The following is a 21,057-nucleotide window of genomic DNA, read 5'->3' on the forward strand; positions in this document are numbered from 1 at the left end:
TTGCCGGGCACAGAAGTGAGACATACTAGCCTGTAGTTTTCTGTCTCTTTCTTTTTTCTGTTTTTGGAAAAAATGGAAAAAAGCTTTCCTGTAGCCTTCTATTCCAACTCTCCAGTCATGGGAGCTGTCCCACCACATCTCCGTGATGCCAGTGAGATCATAGATGCCAATAGGATCATATCAGTTGGGTAGCAAATATTTTAAGGCATTGTAAGAAGATTGACTATATTCCTGGAAGTGTTTGAAGTCTAACTAAGCACCTTCCAGATTCAACAGGGGAAGCTGGGAGCATAAAAAGTTCTGAGAGCTGACAGTGAACTTGTGAAAGCATTCTTAATTGCATATTTTGTGAGTAGTTTTCTTTGCAGTGTCTGGATTTCTTCTAGGCTTGTTACTTGGAGATTTCTGTAAGGTTCTCTACAGGCCCAGTGAGGCTATTGCTCTGCAGACCTTTAGTTTCACCTTCCACCTTTGCGAAGGTAGAAAAAGACATTGTGTATAGAGGGCTAAAAGATAATTTTGCTTACACAGTGGTAAGAATCCAAGGAGATCCTGCAGTCTTTAATTTGGGTTAAACAAGTCTGCAAACCATTGTGCTGAGGGCTGAGACATACACACCTGGGTGTAATATGTTTGTTAGTTACTGGTGTTCAGAGCTATGGGACATTCTCCTTTTCATCGCTATTGATTCATTAAGAAAGCCTGTGTAAGGGAAACTGTATGTGACAACGTGTGTTTCTCTCATTCTTATGGCCAGCAACTACCCCAGCAGATCAAAAGAAACAGAAGAGTATTACTTGGTATGTGTGGAGTTGTCTTCCTCAGAGACTTTGGTATGTTTCAGTCATCTGAATTTTCTTTGCTAGTCAGTAGTAATGTATGTACTCCCATGACTCCATCTTAAATCGAAAGAAGTTTATTTACAATGTTTTTTTTTTAATTGGGGATGAGGGATGTCTCCTAGGTGTACTTGACAAAAACATGCCAGAATTTGAATAATTTACCGGGTTCTGTCTCAATCAACAGCAATGAGATGTGAAACTTTCTGTATAGAACTAGGAAGGATGTATGAATACTCAAAACCTTAGGTGTAATTCTTTTTTTTCCTTAAGGATCTGATACAATACCTATTAGTTAGCAGTGGCAACATTTTCAGATGGAAAAAGTATTTGGAGGGAGCTGTAAAAGAAAAAGTTAACATAGCAGTCATAAAGCTACCAGATTTAGAGCAATGGATTTATTCCTGCCTACCTTCAGTAAACTTGCAAGGTAGTTTTACCAGTGCCTGCTGTGTAGCTGCTGAGTGCATATAATCTAAAATATTTATCTTGCTACTCTCCCTGAAGGTAGAGTCTGGTATTACTTTTACCCTCATTTGGATGAGACAGGGTAAGGGACTTGCCCAACATCACATACGGAAATTGAAGCAGATTTCCCCAGTATGCTAATTGTTAACAGCGTGAGGTAGCAATTGCTTTCCCACAAGTTAGTGCTGAGTGCATCATCATCATCTATTAAGATGAAAGAATACTGCAGCCTCTCAAATCCATTGGATGTCATCTCTGCAAAGAATGCTGTTTTCAGTGCTACATTCACAGATGTTCATGTGACATGAAAACTTTCAAATACCAACCGTAGTACCTGGGCCTTGTATCACGATTCACCTAGCCTAGACGTTGTAGAAACACACAGTTATTTCTCTCACAGTCACTGTGGAGATCACCTGTCATTCTCATCTGTGCATTCAGGAACATTTTGAGGAGTACCTAGTAATCAGAGGACTAACTCTATTTAATTAACACTAATTTTGAGGTCGCATTATCCATAAGAAATATTCTGATAATTAAACATCACTCTGGCTGCTAAGAAAGGAGGAGAAACTGGATTTAACTGGATAACTGTGGCTGAATGCTTCACCTCTGAATGCTCCTAGGTATATCATAAACCTTACTATCTTTCATGATGAATCATGATCTTTCATGATTTCAAAGAAAAAGAGCTTACTTCCTTCTGTGCATCGTGTACATCAAGTTTCTTCAAAAGTGATTGGTTCAACAGGCATTTGTGTACTAGTCTTCTCCCTCAGCTTGCTTCAGCTGTTCGGAGAGCACTGGGGGATTTTCATTAAAACCAGAAGGACTAGAGATGTATTTTTTAGATTTGGCAGAAGCTGATAGCAGTTGCTCAGGAAAACATTCTACTTGCAACAGATTTTTCAAACCCTCTATATGGCTAGATAAATATCTAAGCATTTGGTATCTTACAGATGTATTCTAAAGCAAAACAAAACAAAAAGAACTTCAAATAGTTACGGATAAGACCAATGCATGAAATGTAATAGGAACAAGGAATTTTGAGAGCCTGGTTTCTGATGTCTCTCTTTTATGAGAATTCTTGATGTCTAATAAAGAATGAGCTTATTAACTTTTCTTGATTAAAATATTAATAGGATCTCTTTTCTCTCTCCAGTTTCCAATAAAAAAAAGTAAGAGTTTTAAGATTCTTTTAGACCTCTCCCCCTCAGTAAAGTTTGATTGAAACTTCCTAGTGAGTTCAGAATTCACTTTAGGGAATGACTGTGTTAAATGTGCTTTCTTAGGAAACTAGGCCAAGAGGTAATCAAGTACCTGAATTTTAAAAGGGGACAGTACAAATCACAAATTTATTAAATTTTAGAGCTCAAGTAATCAGTTTGTGCACCAAAAAGAAAAAAAAAATATGAAGGAACCTTACTCTTCCTCTTAAACAGCCACAAGAAACATTATTAATACAAAATCTGTGGATAAATTCATTATTGTAACCCCCCACACACACACACACGCTATTACAATAATTGCTTCCTCCTAAATGCATACATAGTACATGAAGATACATCCGAATTGTAAAGTCACTTCCAAGCATTTATAGTTCTTGCACATATTCCTTCAGGAGGAGGAAGGTACAACTTTCCTGAACATAATCTTAGTAGAAGTGTTTGCTGCTTAGTGCCATGTAGCATCAGACATAACAGAGTTGGATTGTTCTCGTGGTATATTCCTGTTTTCATAAACATGTGACACAATAAATATGTTCTGTATGTACATGTATTAATAATAATATGTTCTGTATGTACATGTATTCATGTATTGCGGGACGACAGCAGTGGCAAAATACTGCGTTTGTAACAGACGATTAGGCCCGTTAAAAATGGCTTGATCAGAAGAATGATAAAAGTTCTGTGAAAACTTGTTTCTTTGGTCAGAATCAGCTATACTGCAGATCAGTGCATTTCCTTTTCACTTTTTTTTTTTTTTTTTTTTTAATTATGGTGAATGTAACTCATGTCCAGCACGCTGAGGCACTAATCTGTATTACCATGTTACAAATAAAGTGTAACTGCCATCTACCAGTAATTTATCCAGTGTCCTTCAGCCACAGCAAGTCTGGTAGACCTCTGTCTTTATAAAATAATCTCGTTGCTGATCTTCAGATTTTATTTGAAAGTCAAGCCTATGCAGTCAATGCCCATGCCATTGCCTGTTTGAGCTAGAGAAAAACTCTTTAGAAAAAGAGTTTAGGCGAGCCCAGGATAGTCACGCCTATGTTCTGCAGTCTGTAAGCAAAAAGTGGCTCATTGCTTCTGTTGACCTCCTGCAGGTAATAGGGGGGAAGGGGGCTGGTGTTTTTTGACAGCTTCACGAAGCAGGTTTTTCTCCTCACAAAGGACCATGGTGATGCAGTAACGCCACATTATCAGGCAGTCTTGTTCAGCTGAATTCTCTGAAAAGCTTAGTTTAGTTAAAGTCTTGTTAATGGCACAGTGAGAAAGAGCAGGCAGTGAACTCTGGAAGATCTCTGGTGGTTGTTCATGCTGCTTGTAAAATGGGCTGCTTATGTGGTTTGTCCCTGAGTCTTACTCAGTTCATTTTCTACCTGCCCCCCTCCACGTATTTTCAGTCATTTGGTGGTTTGAAGCATTAAAACAGTTTATGTGTATTTAAATGCTTTAACTTCTTTTTGAGCAATTAGCCATTTGTGCATTATTATGCAAGCTCACATTACTGGCTGTTTTTGAAACTTTAGCTCAGAATGTTTCACTGGTTGCAAACTTTTTTAAAGAATTCATTACTATGAAATATTTTACCAGATAATTCACTGAGACAAATCTGAAATGTGCAGTTGGGAAGGTAAAATTATAACCAGTCACATAAACCTGTCTTCATTAGCTCCCTTTCAAACATCTCCAAATGTTACCAATAGAGACAGACATCCTCGGAGAGTGTTTTGAAGCGTGAATTCTTTAGTTTTCAATTGGAATCTGCTTTATGTTTAAGAGGAAGGCTTTCATTTCCTGCATCTGAGATTCATTTTTAAATGCAAGCTAACAGGAAGGTTAGCCTTTAAGGACTATTAGTGACTGGCCAGAATGGTGTTGGAGACTAGAACATAAAAGAAAAAAAAAGGGGAAGAAAAAGAAAAATACAGACGTAAGGAGTGAATAAGGCGATGCATCAAGCTATATTCTCAGCTGGTGTCAATTGATATGGCTTCCTTCCACTGGAACCGTGCCACATTACACCAGCAAAAGATCTGTCCTGTCATGGTTCCAACTTTAGTCTTGGGCCACAACTTGAAAGTAGTTTTCTGGATTGTTTAGTGTGTTCTTATTTTATATGCAACAGATAGAGCTTTTGCTGATAACCTGTGGGACATTCTTCAAAGCTTTGCCATAAAAACTGTTAACAGCAAAGGAAACGCTTAACACTTACTGCAGTAATGAAAATATCTTCAGACACATTAAAGTCCTTTATGGAGTATTGATGGGTTTATTATTATTGCCATTCCCGCTTTAGTAAATCAGTGTGTCAAACTTTTGTTTGTTCACGTGTCACAGAAATTGTTGGTGCTTCTCTGGCTGTAAGTAGAAATGTATGAAGGGTGATGTCATGGTCCTGAGATGTCTTACCATTCCCTCTTTCTTCTGCAGATGTTTTGTGCTCTCTCCCAGAGGGACATGGGCATGTCCTTCATGTCACTGGGGCTAATTCTCATAGGCTTCTTTGAAACTCTCACCCCTTTACCAAATTATAGACACAGGGATTTTCAAAAAGAAGTTCACTGTCTGCATAAACTAACAAATGATTGCCAGAGGTGAGAAACCAGACTCAGTAGATGCAGGTTTGGATCTGTTTCAGCAACTCCTACAAAGTATTCATATTTTTAACATATTCATATGTTTTTCCTGTCAAATGCAAGAGTGTTTTATATGAACCACAGTTACTCTGTAAGTCAGGAGGCTGAAAGAGGTTTTGCAAAAGGTTTTGCAAAATTTTGTCTAGTTCTGATCATTGTACATTGTACATAATTATTGTAAAATTGTTTGACAAACTTTCAAAAGTAGAGAATTTTGGAAGCAAAGTGCCACAGCAAATGTGGTTTATGAATTCAATTTTTTTCTCCTCGATCAGTAATAAACTGTTTATTGTACTGATCATATATGACCTGTTCCTGTTGCTTGCAGTGTTGCTTGAATGTTTTGGAGCTCATCAGCATTGTAACTTCTGCCTTGGTTGTCTGTGTATTTTAAGATTTTACATTGACACATTTCATTGAAGTTTCTGAATATGTGCTGGAATATCTAGACCTGCCAGCTTCCCTCTATACCTGTTTCTCATGAATTTTAAAAGCAGTTCTGCTGCCTAACTCCTTAGGACCTAAAATGATAGGGAAAAAAGGAGAGGAAACCTGAACAAGGTGTATCAAATATACGGGAAGCCAAGGTGCAGTCAGACGGGAAAGTACAAGACAGGAGTCAGGGCAGTGTGTTGGTCTTGTAGCCATCCAGAAGAAGGTATCAATGAGAGAAGAAAAAGTTGCATGCAGTTTTGGCTGAATGATACTATAAAGCATTATAATAAAATAATTCAATTTTCATTTAAATCTGCTCACTTGTTTTGTTTTTGCTTCTATCAGAATTAATTATTTTGATCTGGGTAACTTGAATTGTTATGGCAGAAGAAGCAATTCAAGACAGAATGTCCTTGCAGTGCTTAATAGTTGAAATAGTTTGAAAATGTCGCTATTTAATTTTGAGACGAGGAAAACAAAAAACTTACATTTAGCATTGTTTCCACTAATTGACAAGCATATTCTTGATTTTTTTCTTTGTTGCTTGTTAAGTTTTCTTTTGATCATTGTTCAGGAGGGACTTCCTTGTTTTATTGTAATCCAAAATATCCACAGCTGTAACTCTATTTTGGTAGTACACAGCTATATTTATGTGATAATACATTATATGTTAAATGTCTTGTTTACCAGTCATCAAATATTTATGAGCCATTACAGTGTTGAGGCTTAGCCAGAGGTTTTCGATGCTAATAATGCATATATTTTGTTTTCCAGTGACATAATTCCATTGTTTATAAAAACTTCAGTTTAACATGTCAGCTACTGAAATATTCCTGATATCCACAAAGGTAATTTTCTGTAATATCTGGGTTTACAATAGATGGGCCACATTAGTAAAGGAATACAGAAATGTACATTGTCTCAAAAGAGCTGAAATCTATGTTAAAGACAGAAAGTAACTAAATGTTGAAGATATATTTTGTTTTCATATTGATGTTACTTAGGTCTTTTAACAACAATTTTCATTACATCAGTTCTAGAGTGCTAAATATGTCATGTTTTGGCAAGATCGGTGCCTCAAACACACCAGTACTGTGCTGGCGTTCTCTCTCCTTTGACTTGTATTTTGGGTACAGGCAGCTGGATCGGCACTGATCAGTGCAGAAATCCAAGCTTGTGTGCCAGAGTTTCAGACTATTGGTAAAGACTTGTTCTTGGCAGGATGGCAGTGCAAATACAAAGTTGGAAGGCATCCTCCTTCCAAGTGCATCGTGGTGTGGAGGATGAGTTTTCTTCCTACTCTGGAAAAAAATATTCAAAGTACTCTTTTGTGTGTGTGTGTATAATTAAGAAAAGATCATGCTTTTGTAGTTAAATGTACTTAGGGCAAATAGCAGCAAAGGTGCTAGGTGAACATACCAGTGGGAGCAGAGTATTGTATTTATATAGAAGCATGTGTCTGTGTATATGTTCATGTACATGCATGTGTGTTTGTGTGTGTAAAAATGTGTGCTTTTATACTCCAGCTTACCATATAGGAGTAAATGGTCAAAACTGTTTTCCTGTTTCTGAAAAAAAAGATGTTGAAACCTTGTCTACACTACTTTTCTTTTCTATATGACAATCCACAGTACTGTTTTAATTAGATGCCCTTACAGAAAATTTAGAACATGTCTACGTGAGGCAGTAGAGCACGATGAAAACGGTCCCCAGCTCACGTAGATTGGGCTGGTAAAGTGCAGCATAGTATATTGGTGATAGCTCAAGTACTAGCAGATATATAAATTGTACTTGCCTGGCCTGCTGCTCAAGACAGTAGATTATGTCACTTCACAAGGCTAATAACTTTGGCTAATAATTTTGAAAGTGCTACGGTGTGTTTCATTCTGGCGCTAGCTTAAGCAATGCCAGCTGGGCAACTGCATCATGCTGCAGCGTGCTGGCTGGACATACTGTCTGATACACAGGGATAGCATTTGTCTTAAGTTGTTAAAAGAGAAAAAATATTTTACCTTGTTCATTTAATATTTTTCTTATTAATCTTTATACTCACTTTTCAGACCTGTGAATTTGTTGAATAGTATGTAGCAGAGTTGGATTCGCAGTAGGTGATGGTAATTCTAAGGTAGGGTGAAATGTGGAAATGTTTTCATTTGGGCAAGGTCATGTTAACTTCCATGTTAACTTTCAATTTTCCTCACTTGTGAAACAGGGATAATGACGGTTAGCACCTCTGTCAAGTGTTTTGAGAACTGGAAAATTGAATGTTGCTAAGTAAGCCTGTAAAAACCTAAGTAAGCTTGTTAAAAAGGTTTTCAGTTTGTACCATGTTTCTGCTGATGTGGTGGTGGAACAATACTCTGCAATGAAGATAGGATTGCTCTACTGTCTAGAAAGACTAAATACTGGAAAGAAACAGAGAGAGGAATTCATTTCACCTTAAGGGATGGCTGCAATGCAGACATGTACGTCCGTGGTAGACATTACAGGCTGCCTTTCTAGTCAATAGAGATCACTAGCCACAATCCGTTTGACTTGCTTTAGTCTGTTTTAACAGGAGATGAATAATGCCTAACAACCAACGTTCATTACATAATTTAATCTTACCTCCTGCCATAGAAGTACCTCCAGCTGCTCTAAGTTGGCTCCTACTGCTTTGTTAAACTAAAGCATCACTTTCATAAAGTTATAAATTAGTTTTGAGACTAATTTGAACAAAAATCAGTATTTTTAGTGGTGATACTATTATTTTTGTTTTCCTTTTTCCTTTCCTCCCGTATTTTATGTTAACCTTCAAAAAGAGTTAATGAAGTATATAAATAGTTGAAACCTCTTCTCAAATAATATCATCCTGTTTAAAAATAGCAAGTGCTGAGTGTTGGTCAGCAACTGCTATAAAAAATGAAAGGTAAATTTGGCATGAAGCAGTGAAATGCTGAAGTGGTGATTAGTCTTTTGACAAATAGATTAGTCTGGGTTGTCCAGCTGTCAGGATGGTCGTATACGTGTTTTGCAATATTACTTTGAGTGCAGTACGTTTGGATTTGACCACAAGTTGGTATAACTGCATAGAAAGATGTGTTACTGTTAAACAAGGTTATAAAAATGTGTGCTGTTTCTGCAGCTCCTTCTGAGATGCACTGACATTTCTACCTGGTCTCTGAATCTTGCCATTGCTGTCATTTATTTGTTGTCAGTAATGTGAATACAGACTTTTCACTATATTTACAAAAATGTGTTTCGACCTCTTTGAAACTGGGATGTTGTTATATACAACACATATATAACAGCAGTAGAGTAACTACATGTTAATAGTGTGCTGTTTGTACAAGCTTGTTCTCATGAAATGATCACTGAGAGAGTTTCTATATACAACGTAATGTTGGCATTTTTTTCGTGGAGCTGAATTGGGAGTCCAAGTTAAAAATAAAGCTGGATAATGAAATGTGGTGTATGTGCACATTCTTTGACCCATTATGCTGATAGCTCTGTATTTGGTATTTTGGAGAAAATATGAAAAGATAATGAGTAAGCCTTTGTGCATATCCTATGGATCAGAGAAGAAAAGAGGCTCTTCTGAGAACTGCATGCCGTTAGCGGCGAGTATTGGAAACCCCCCTCTGCTTGTCCTGCCTTGTGAGAAGTGAGACTTGAAAGAACTTTCACTTCTTTTACTGGTTTGAAAACATATTTGACCTCTGAGAAAGGAAGCCAGAGAGAGCATTGAATAAGTTGATTTACCATCTCTTGAAATACCTCCTTTACTGGTTCTGTGCCAGAATCTGAAGTGCTGTAGTGACAGCAGCCAAAAGGGAGTGGGGATTTGGATGGAGATAAAGGGAAAGATTAAAAAAAGAAGTCTAAACCTATATTTAATCCAATGGTCTCGTTATCTGAAGCTGGCCACTTCCAGGAGCTCTGCAAACTTTTGCTTTAGTGAATGAATTGAGCCCTGTGTTATAATGACAAATACTTCTCCTGGGAAATACTCATGTTGTGTTACATTAATGCTACAGTGAAAAAGTACAAACTGAATTAGATATAAAAGATACGATTTTTTTTTTTTACATCTGTGGTGCATGTGGATCACGGAGGCAAAGATGACCCAACAAAGCTGAAGCTATGTGTCTGAGCTGCTGAAATGCAGGTTTTGGAACGGCATTCCAAAAACAGCTGCAGTTGAGTACACAGCATTGTGAGGAGTGCAGTGTGATTATCAGTGAAATGTCCAATTTTTCTTCATGATAATGTTTCTTTAGTCCAAAGAAAGGGGGGTTTACTAGTGTTTCCGATGGATTTACCATAAAGCACTGCTACTTGAACATGATTCTACGATTTTAATTCACATCCCTGTAGTAGACTTTTAGCTGGTTGATTTCAGTAAACTTGTACTGATTTAAACCAGCTGACAGTCTTTTCTGCAATCATCACGGTATTACTTACTTTGAAGTACGCTTCTGTACTGTAAACTCTTTGGGACTGAGAGCTCCAAAGTCCTGAGAAAAGTGGTTTCAGGTCTCTTTGGAAGCAGATTCAGCCACAGATGTTCACTCCTAAGTAACAGTATTCAGCAACATACAGCCTAATTTGAGGATGCCCAGTAATTAGTCGTTGCTGAACTGAATTTAGCAGTACGTGGGTCACTCTGGTGATTCTGTGTCACCTTTGGAAATTTTGGCATTTGGTATGCTTCCTGTAATTCTACCTAAATCTTACATCCTCCTTTTTTCACACTTATTCGTAGAAATGACTGCTCAGTGGTTAAGGGCTCATAAGCTAAACATATAAGGCTGTATTATATGTTCAGTTTTTCCCAGGCAGGTCTTTTTTATTCTGCCATTACAGCCCTGTGCAGGATATGTGGTGAGTGCACCCTCGTTCTAGATTTTATTAAGTCCCATCAAAGCTGGAACCAAACTGTTTTGAACTGTCCATAACAGTGTGAGTAATTACAGTTTTGGAGATGAAGATGGCACCCATAAATCAGAGCAGTCACAGCAAGAGGATGTAACTATTTTTAGTTGAAGTAAAAAGCAAAGCATGGTGAAATGGATGTGAGGAATTGAGAAGAGATTTTGTGTAAGGTTGAGGGCAGAGAGGCTTGGTGTAAGCAGCATTTGAGCATCTGACTTGCTTTAATTAAGAGAAATGGACTTAAAATTTAGCACTCTGAAGTAAAATAATTCCCTTACAGAACCTTTAGTGAGAATGTGAGTCCTTTCTTTTTATTGTCATTTAAATTTGCTGGCACATGGGGATGTCATCAGAAAAAATGTTTGTTGCTTCTTGTTTATTCAGGTCAGGAAAGATGTTCATTAAATATGTAGTCACATAGTAATTATGTCATCAAATACACTGCTACAAAACTCTCCTCAGTGAAGAGGAATTTCCTTTACACCTGACGATAACATTTTTCAAAATAAAATATGTCAAAGCCTAGAAGTTTATCTTGGCAGAACATCATACCATTAAAGCAAGATTGAATGTATCCTGTCCAGATCTCTTGCTTCTTGTAATGTTGCCTAAGGCTACAGTCCTCCAGATGTTGATGCTACCAGCATTTACATTTTGAATGGAAAAGCCTCTTGTTATCACAGACACTTACAGTAGAAATTCTACCCTTTTTTCAGTACAGTTTGTCTGATGTAATGCAAAAAAAAAATGTGATGAAAAAAAGTAGATTTCTCCCCCCCCCTTCAGAATTCTTTGCCCATAGCAATAAGAATGAGAATGGATAGGACAGCAGATCTTTCATGCCCCTTGCTTCCCAGTCCAGGTTAAGACTGCGTGAGTTATCCAGAAATAGCTAAAAATTGCCTTAGTCACAGGAAGTAAGTAGAAAACTCTGCAGTAGAAATAGTACCGAAAGGGCAAGAAAAACTTTTCCTTGCACTAGCACTGGCCAGACATCATCAGGCCCCAACTGCATTAAACTTAATGAGCTGTATTTACACTGAGTCAGCTCACTCTGCTGTAGCCTTGAAGGGGCCTTAAAACAAGTGAAAATGGGAATCATTTCCTCTATGTTTTGATAATTAACACAATTACTCCCACAGGATCAAGAGACGGTGGCTAGACAACTCCATTTTCCTCGTTGTGATGGGTACCGAGGGCAGCTTGCAGGATGCTGCTGAGGTGGTGTGGTTTCACAAGATTTTATGAATGGAAGACAGGATCAAGTAAGTGCTCAAGGGATGAGAAAGGGAAGAGATAACAGGGCACTGTAAAAAGAAATACATATTTCTTGGTGTATATTCTTACTAAAGCTATATATAATTCAACAAGAATGAACAGGCTTCAATGGGAATTAGATTTAAAAACCAACAAACTGTATCACCACATGCTGATGTATATTAAGATTGTTTTGTCCCGCTGTCACTCACGGGTTTAGCTATTTTATGTGCTTACAAGTTTTGCTGGATTGGTACCTGAGGCTTGAATCTGATAAAGAGATTCACAGTGCAGCTGCCTAGACTAATTTTCTAGTCCATTGCTGTATTTCTGTGCTGTAGACTCTGAATCAGAGCCTACGAGTGTCAGTCTAAAGAAGAAAGGCATGGATGATCGCTGGTATTTCAAGATCTAATGTTCAGCTCACCATCCTCCAACAACCAGATGAATTGAATCTTGGTCAGACCGTTAGAAACAGTTCCCAGGAGTCACAAAAAAACCTCACCAAGCAGAATGTGTATACGTTACTTCTGTCATGCATTTGTGGTTTTGTGGTAGTAAGATATATTTGAGAAGTAACAAAGGTGAGAAGTAAAGCACTGAGTTTTCCATGGAGGTAACTTAAAAAGGTGACTGATTTTCCCACCTGCTAATTTTCCCCACATAAGCACATTTGCATGGGAATGCCTTGCTAGATAAGATATGGGGATTGTGATGTGTCCTGGGTTGATTTACAGGTTATACTTAATCAAAATGAGAGGGATCAATCTAAAAGTTACTTTTAATAGCGATTTTACGTAGCAACTGTAATACCATCAGATATACGCGTATGCTTCATATGTCATATAGTCTTTGTTTTGTGCTTGTACTTCAAATAATTTCTGTTCAACCATGATATCCTGTGGCATGGATGGATGCTTGTTAGTAGAACAAGTAACATAATTCCTGAGTTAGAAAGGTCATAGATAGGGCAATGGGACTTGGGACCCAAAGCTGGAAAATGTATTAACATAGTTTAATCAGTCATACTAAATTCCACTGTGGCATATTTCCTCAACAAATTAGTTAAAAGGATTCTGGGTTCTGTCACAGGAAAAGAAAGCACTGAATCTTTTATTCTAAAAAGAATATTTATTCTTTAATTATTGTGTCTGAAAGTTTTGTGGTTTATTTTTTATACTTTTTTGTTGTTTGCTTAAGTGTTCATGATCTAATATTTAAAACATTGTATTAAGATATCTAGCTTTTCCAGTAAATTTTGCCAGAGCTTTGTTGTGCAGCCTTGATCCAATTATTCCTGTGTCTTGGTTTTGCTGTATTCAGCTAATAGACTCTCCAGTGATGTCCTAAACTTTTGTGTGTCTGTTAAGTGCATAGCACAATGTGATGCTGATATCAGGTGGAATTTCTAAGAACTGCTGCAGTTCAAATAAGTAGTAATTATTTGGGTTTTGGCTAAACTGCATTATCCAGCAGCTTTTCTGGTGAACAACCAATACTTCAAGTATTGAAAGAATGTGCATGCAAACCATTGGCAGGCCAGCATGTTTTTTGGTGGGACGGTATGTTTATGTAAGCAATTGTAGCCGAGCAGCATGATTCAGATTTTGATTTTCTCAAACAAAGGAGTGCAAATGCGGAAATGTATCAGTGAGTTCCGTCTGAATGGTAACTGCAGTTTCATTTCCTAGAGTACCATGCAGGACTTGTGAGTTATGCAACATTAGCAACCCCTTGTATAGTTTGAAGCTAAAGTTGGAAACTAATTTACAACTGGTTTAGTGCAGGTGTTCTTATGCATCCTATGCAACTCATACCCTGCCTCCTACTTCCTTACAGAGGAAGGCTGAGAAAAGCACTTGAGGAGGGAATACAGTTCCATTGCTATGTGGAGATTCTGTAATAATTAACGGCACTCGTGTTGAGTTGCACTCTTAGTACAATCAAATTGAAATTCCTCTTATAGAAGAGCAGTTGCTCTTTTTCACAAGTACCTTGTAGAGCTTTATAACTTATAAGCTTCATAATGATGACATCCCACCCTGAAATACAACTGTAGTATGATTCGCTGTGTTGAAGAACTAATGTATGGTTACTTTTTTCTTAAGTAGATATGACTAATGGAGTTTTAAAAAGAATAGAACTAATTCATAAAGTTCAGTGATTAGTGATATGGTAAAAATAGGATTCCTCTAAATTGCTTTCAAAGTTGGCCTATTTCCATCTACACCATTTAAATAGGTATTAATTTAAAGCCAGCTGCTTCTTGCCTTTTGCATTTCAGTATTGCTCTGTTAGTTTTCCTTTTTTCCTCCTGAGGATTAAATATATGTCCTGTAGGCTTATCAGACCTGACTTTTTGTATGTGACAATGCTCCCTATGATCTTCTAACTCATCAATCAAATGGGAACTATGGTCTTCAAAAGTGTTAGAGAGCCCCTGTCTTTAACAGTACACTATTTCTATGCTAAGTATATACTATACCATAAAATAATGTTTATGTTCCTTTAGGCTTAGTAGCATAACATTTGTGAGCACAAGTGCTGAAGCAATTTAAAAAGAGATGTTAACTTTATATCCTACCAGAGAAGTAGTTTTATTACTGTGTATGCATAGCAAAGCTTTCATATTTTATTAGCTATCATTATCGTGTTTCAGGGCCTCTTCTTGTATCCAGTATTTGCAGACATATAGAAGTCCTTCTTTATGAGCATACCAAAAATAAATCAGGAAATTAATAATGTGGCTTCTGAATCTTTAGAAAAAACATTTGCTTCGGAAAACGAAGAATTATTTCAGTGGTGTATATCCCAACAATGAGGCTTACAAATGCCAGATGCAAAAGAATAACATTGTGCTTTGGCATTGGACTATGAAAAGTAGAATGGAGATAAAAGCAGTTATCTTAACTTCAGTACCACTGTTAGTAATGCTAGACATTTAAATATGAGTCAAGTCCCAACAAAGTCATGAAATATCCTAAAATATTTGGCTTTTATTTGCTTATTTTGCTCGTTGAGGTGCATTTTCTAAGCTTTCCATCAAGATCAAGAAACTGATGCTAAGATTTACAAATAGTCAGAAGTTGTTAGAAGCATGAATTTTAAGCAGATTACAAAGTATCATGAAAGTCCATAGACTTCATAATACTGTGGTAAATGCTTTTCTGTGATACAGTTTTTACAGTCCCTAAAATGTTTTTTGACTATCTTTGGAATCTGAAATTCTACACTGAAAAAATTCATGTGCAGTGAAATGTCCTGTTTTGGCAAAGTTTAAGTTTGTGTCTTTTGTCGTTTTTCATATACATTTGAGTTTATATTTCTACTATAAAAGACAGCTCAAAAAGTACTGTATAAGGATGCTGAGAAATTAATTCTTAAAGGGGTGTGTTGACATTCTGACCATCTTCCAAGGAAATTCTAACAGAACAGAGTTTCTTATAGAAGTAAGTGATGCCCTTATTGTTAGAATTTTCACTGTGTAAGAGCCTATTTGCTAATTGCATTCTTAATCCAAAATATTTAATCCATCCAGAAAATGGAATGCCTTGAACATAGACTGCCTTGGGTTAAAATAAAAAAATAAAATGTGACTTTCCATCTGTAGGAATCAGAACACTTTTGTGTGGGAACCAGCCCAGAGAGCCATGCAGACTCCTCATTTATTGCAAATGAGCTATGGAAGTCGAATCTAAGTAAAAACAATTAATGCATTTGATATAATAAATGTGGCACAGTAATTGTCACATCACTATTGCTGCTTCTAAACATTTAAGCATCATGAGTCATCTTTAGATTTCTGAAATTAGTCTTTGAAATGTTGATACATATGTGAGCTCTCTGGTCTTGCTTCTCAAAATATACAACACAAGTTATTCATTTGCTGGAGTTCACTGAGTGCTGATGCCTACTTTGCTATCATTAGGACTAGGTCAGAGGTTCCAGACCTTGGTAAACTGGAAAATGATGTGCAGGTTAATTCAGTCCACAGCATGATAAATTTAGATTCCCATGTTTAGGCCTCTCATGTTCAGGAAAAACAAAAAACAAAAACACAACCAAGCAAACAAAAAGATGCCTGGGTTTTGTGATTGGTATTAAAATGACTGACATAGCTCATATTTAGCCAAAATAAAAAAAATTATCCTATCCAATCAGAGATGATAGCATGCATTCTCATGCTGCAGATTTAGTTCATTAGTTGGGCATATATATTACCAATAAAACCCCTCTAATTTAGCTATAAACTCTGAAAAGTTTCCCTTTGAAATGAAATGCTTTCCATCATTATACATCTTGTCTGTCTGAGGTTCAGTTTCAGTCTATTATTCTTTACCTTTTAACAGATTTTATCCAAGTACCGGGGTATTTTGATAATAATATTCCAGAGAAAAGGTACAGCTGCTTATTATCTACTTGTTGCTGACACTAAGTTTGTTGTTTGTTGTTGCATGTGAAGTGCTGGAACAACCAGAGAAAGATACGATCCTAGCAATGAGATACTTCCCTACCACCACTGTTGGGTATGTCTTTCCAGACAAGACCAGAAGCCTCTTATACATGGTGGTAAGTATGCCATTTCTTCAGAATAAGGCAAGAAAATTCTGTGGTTGGCAAAGTTAAGCTGGAAAGAGATCTACAATGAAACAGTGTCTGCATCCTGTCCACTTGTAGTAGACCATTTCTAGTACTACTAAAGTATTTTCAGTCTCGGTATGAATCAAGCATATGCTAGGTCTACTTTCTTAGCTTCACTTAGATGAACATTAATGTGGGTTAGGTAGGTTCTGAATGAACTTATACGGAAGGAGAAATTTGATGTGCTTTTTGGTTGGGTAGAAATTGTGAAGGATTGCAAAGAGTTAACCTTAACTGACTTCTTCATTGCTAGTCAAACTAGTTTGGGCTTGAAGGATTAAAAAAAATCTTTCTTGAAAGCCCTGTTTGTTACTGTTGTGGAAAAGGCCTCTTTTGTGAATCGGTAAAAACGTGAATAGGTGGAGAAGATGTTTTAGGCTGGTGATTTCTAAGTTTAGTTTGTGCTGGCATCTACCTCACCATTAAGTGTAAACTTAAAGAGGGGTCATATGGAATTATCTCTGGAGTTCCTCAGTTGATCCTGAATCCATTTTTCTGCTTACTTTCATATCTTTTTCTTGTACTGAAGTTCTTCCAAGAAATAAACTATGTGTCAATATCAATGTTGTACAATAATTGAAGATTCAATCTCTCATGCCCACAAATCATTAAATTTATAAGGAACATTAAATTTATAAGGAAACTTTGCATTTAAAAATAACCGTGCATCCCTAGTTCAGCTGTTGTCTGTTCATGTTACAGTCTCTTGATGGCAACGCATCCTATTTTTACTCTAGAATCCCACAGCGCAAAGGCTGTCCTCCTCCAGAACCTGTATCAGTGTTATAAAGTGCAAAATGTTGCGCTTAGAGGGGTTGCAGAAGTTGAATGAGGCAGAATATTGCAGAAAGAGAAAGAAAGATCTCAAGATCAAGTAAGTAAGAAAATGTCCTACAAAAAAAAAAATTATGCCTGTCCTCCTTCTGTTTGGCAAGTTATTTTTAACCATATTTTCAAATTTGGTGAGGAGTTGCATGTTCTTTTTGTTTTTTTTTTCAGGGTGCCATGACATTTTTGGGCCTTGACTTAAAGAATTCTAAGCACTAAAACTGCAACAGGGGTCTGTGGTTGTACCACGTGAAATATTACAAAAAGGAGGGCGCATATGTAAAGAATGGACTTCCAGAACCAACATTTTGATTGCTTTGGCATTTTTTCAATTTTTTTAGTAACAATTTTTACTCACAGAAGGGTTGTGAAGATAAATTCATTGCCTTTTGTAAAGTGTTGAGGGACTATCACGGTATCGAAAAGCTTAGGAGCAACTCATAATAGTTCAGTGTTTAAATAATGCGCATATTAAATACAGGCTAGGGAAACTAAGTTGTGTAGAGAACAGAGGAGATCAATGTGACAAATATCGCTTTACTTTTGTGAGTGTAATCAATGCCTTCAACTTTTTTGGTCATACCCTGAAGCATTTACAAGATTAAACACCAGAATACTATCTGGATCTTTTGCCTGTGCTTTTCTTTCAGAGATGCTTAGCTAAGCATGTGTTTAAGCTCATATTTAAGCACAGTATAATTTTAAACACAGAATTAGTCTTTCTAAAATCAGTCTATGAACACACAAAGTCACACAAAGGATTCGTAATCCTAAATATAAGAAATAATTAATCACTTTATCATTGGATGGGAGGTAAACGTCTAAACTGTTTCCTATTTCTAGTCAATTATAACCATTTTGTAGGGCTTGTTGATCATCTGGTTGCCAGGAGATAAGCAGAGAGAAGCAACTGGTTAACAGCTGGTTGCATCTGGTCACAGCCAGGAACGCATAGCAATAGAATAAACAATTCAGTTTTCAACAGCTGCATTTGCAGTTACACTCTACTGAATCAAATAAGTGCAGCTTTCCAAGTATAATCTGTGAGCTAGAAACATAAATTACCTTAAGAAACATTTAGAAGTAAAGAAAAAAAAAGTCTTTATCCTGCCATCATTTCCCTCTCTTACTAAGTTACTGTTATTTTTAATTCGCATCTTGATTTTAAACATTGGAAACATCTACTAATAGACAAGATGCTTGAGCATTTTAATTCTTCACTGTGTTTTGTACTTAGATGTACATATCTCTATTCTAATTGCTAAAGATTCTGTGCTCTGCTGTTTCATTTCTAGGAACACTTGAAGGCTGTTAGATATTTCCTGATATCCACCAAAGATCTTTCTATAGGCTTTTATTGTCTGTGGAAAGTCACCAGACACAATATTGATGGATAACAGTAGAACACTTTATTAAAGAACAAATTGGATTTAGAACAAAGTTACCTAATGGATTGCTTGAATGTGCTACTGAAAGCCGGCCGAGACCTGGAGGTGGTCATACAGATGTCTTGCTATTTGGAGACACCATGCCTGGGGCCAAAAATGGGTATACCGTTTCTCAGATGGCAGCAATCTCAGATGCAGAGATTAAAGGAAACTAAGTTTGCCCAGGATATTATAATACTAGCTGACAGTTCAGAATCTCAGGGGAAGTTAATTGTCAAAGAATGGTGAGTCTCAGTCTGCAAGTTCATACAGAAAAAAAGAAAGGGACTGTTTTACATCAGCGCTTGTGGTAAGTGGTAGTTAGAGAAGATGCTCATTGCAATCTGACATCTGAATATGCTGATTTACTCTGAACAGATTGGAAAGCAATACATGTCAGAGTAACTGCTGAACAAGTTCTTGGTACAAAAGATCTTAAAAAGAGAGTGATTATGCCACTTGGTCATTTGCAGGACTGATTAATAATGTGCCTGAATAGGTATGTATGTATGGCTGTGTGTGTGTACATATGGCTGTGTATATTCATCCTAACAGGGTTCAGAGAGGTGTCCTAGGGCCAGTTTGTAAGTTGAAAGACATCAGCTGGGGAGTAAAATCATCCCACAGAGGAATAAATGGCCAGTTTTCTTTACGAATAGTGAATGTTCAGAACAACCTATGCCCAGCCCTGTCTCCTGGTGTCCTGACTTACTGACTGGACTTGCTGGATGGACCCTGGACCTGTGCTGTAGTTTGCCGTGTCTCCAGTCCTGTCTCTGGCCTTGTCTCCTGCTGTTCCTGACTGAATGGACCCCAGATATGGCTTGTTTCCTCACCTTGTCTGGGACTACCGATGGGACCTGTCACTGTCACCAACCTGGTCCTGGTCAAATGCTGCAGGACTATATCCTGGTCAGGCTGGTCACTGCCCTACCTGTGCTGTGGCACCCTCAGCTCCTGGCTTATCTCTCTTCTGGACCAGTTCTGCTCTTGCTGCTATCTACCAGGCTATGTCTGGTAGAATGCGTCATCTGGATTATTTTTAATAGGATTTGTTTTGTATTTTGAAATAACTAGCAGATAGATACATCACAGGCAGTAAAGGTTGAGTTAATTGATGTTAATGTTTATTATTTCTGTTGTCAAAGATTCTGGAAGCCCCAGATGTAATCCACAGCCTGACGGAAATAGGTTCTGTACAACAAAATGAAAAGACAAACTGACTCTATTCTAGCCAACTTGAACTATAAATGTAAACAAAAGATAGGAAAGCCCAAATCACAAGTGATCAATGGACCTGATCACTTGATTAACGGACTCATAAAACAACTTAATTGCAAGGTGACATTTGAGATGAACACCCTGGGAAAGCATGGTTTTCTTAAAAAGGTGTAGTATTCCAGAATAACACTCTGCTTAGTTTAGTGCTCCTGTAAAACTTACAGTGCTGCTGAAAACTGAATTTGCAGAATTTATTGTGAAATCAGACCAGAGTTACAAAAGAATTGCCTCAGTGTTTATAGCTGTATCAGCCCCTATTATCTACCTGTCTTGGAAAATAGTAGGTTGTGAACAACAAAAAGAACTTTAAGACCACATGTATAACAGATTTCTAAATTAGGGCATATCAAGTTCAGGTAAGATTTTGGCAGATAAAAAGGCCTTTCAGGTTACCTTTTGATCTGCATACCATTGTAACTGAAGTTACTGTTATGTAGTACTTCTACCAGCACTACACAGAGAGTTATTTCCAAAGTAGACTGATAGTAGACAGAAAAGTTTGTCTAAGTTATCAAGAACCTTAATAGTTTCTTCAACCTGTTCTTATCCCTTGTGTAAATATAAACTGCCTAATTATACATTTACTTGGGACACTAAAAGATTTTCTTCAAAATCATTTCTATGACTTGAATAACGAATCCATATTTTATAGTGTTTCAGGACATTTTATTCACTTTTTTTCTCATAAAATGAACAAACATTTGGGGTCTGATTTCATCATCATTTACTTAAGTTATTTTGATTATGGTTGCCATTTAGTCTATACAAGGACAAGAGGAATGAGTCCATGGATATACCGTAGAACTTTGTATTAAATAATGCTGAAATGGTGTGTGGGTCTTGTAATAATCTATTCATGATTTTCTATTTCAGATTCAGGTAGATATTATGATATTCTATTTCAGATTAACATGGACCAATACAACATTAAAAAATTATTTCACTTACAAACAAGAAACCTACTAGTACAAGTTTTTGGTCCTCAAACAGTAATGTATTAGTGTTTCCTCTCCAATAGAGCACACAGTTTTATAACATTTTGTTTACTTATTCATCTGGACTTTAATATGTAAAAAGTAAGTGTCATGAGACAGCAAGAAGA

General features: G+C 36.9%; 2 long non-coding RNA genes across 2 annotated transcripts; both read left to right on the forward strand.

Moving 5' to 3' along the window:
• The first annotated feature begins 333 nt into the window (after positions 1–333).
• LOC121068341 lies at positions 334–11,816 on the forward strand. Its single transcript, XR_005818815.1, has 3 exons — positions 334–833; positions 6,382–6,455; positions 11,664–11,816. It is a non-coding gene; the product is annotated as an uncharacterized LOC121068341 (long non-coding RNA).
• A 4,416-nt stretch (positions 11,817–16,232) lies between these two features.
• LOC121068270 lies at positions 16,233–18,892 on the forward strand. The gene is made up of 3 exons (XR_005818769.1): positions 16,233–16,347; positions 17,157–17,293; positions 18,543–18,892. It is a non-coding gene; the product is annotated as an uncharacterized LOC121068270 (long non-coding RNA).
• Positions 18,893–21,057: the final 2,165 nt, after the last annotated feature.

Source organism: Cygnus olor, chromosome 3 (genome assembly GCF_009769625.2).
Source record: "Cygnus olor isolate bCygOlo1 chromosome 3, bCygOlo1.pri.v2, whole genome shotgun sequence".
Lineage (NCBI taxonomy): Eukaryota > Metazoa > Chordata > Aves > Anseriformes > Anatidae > Cygnus > Cygnus olor.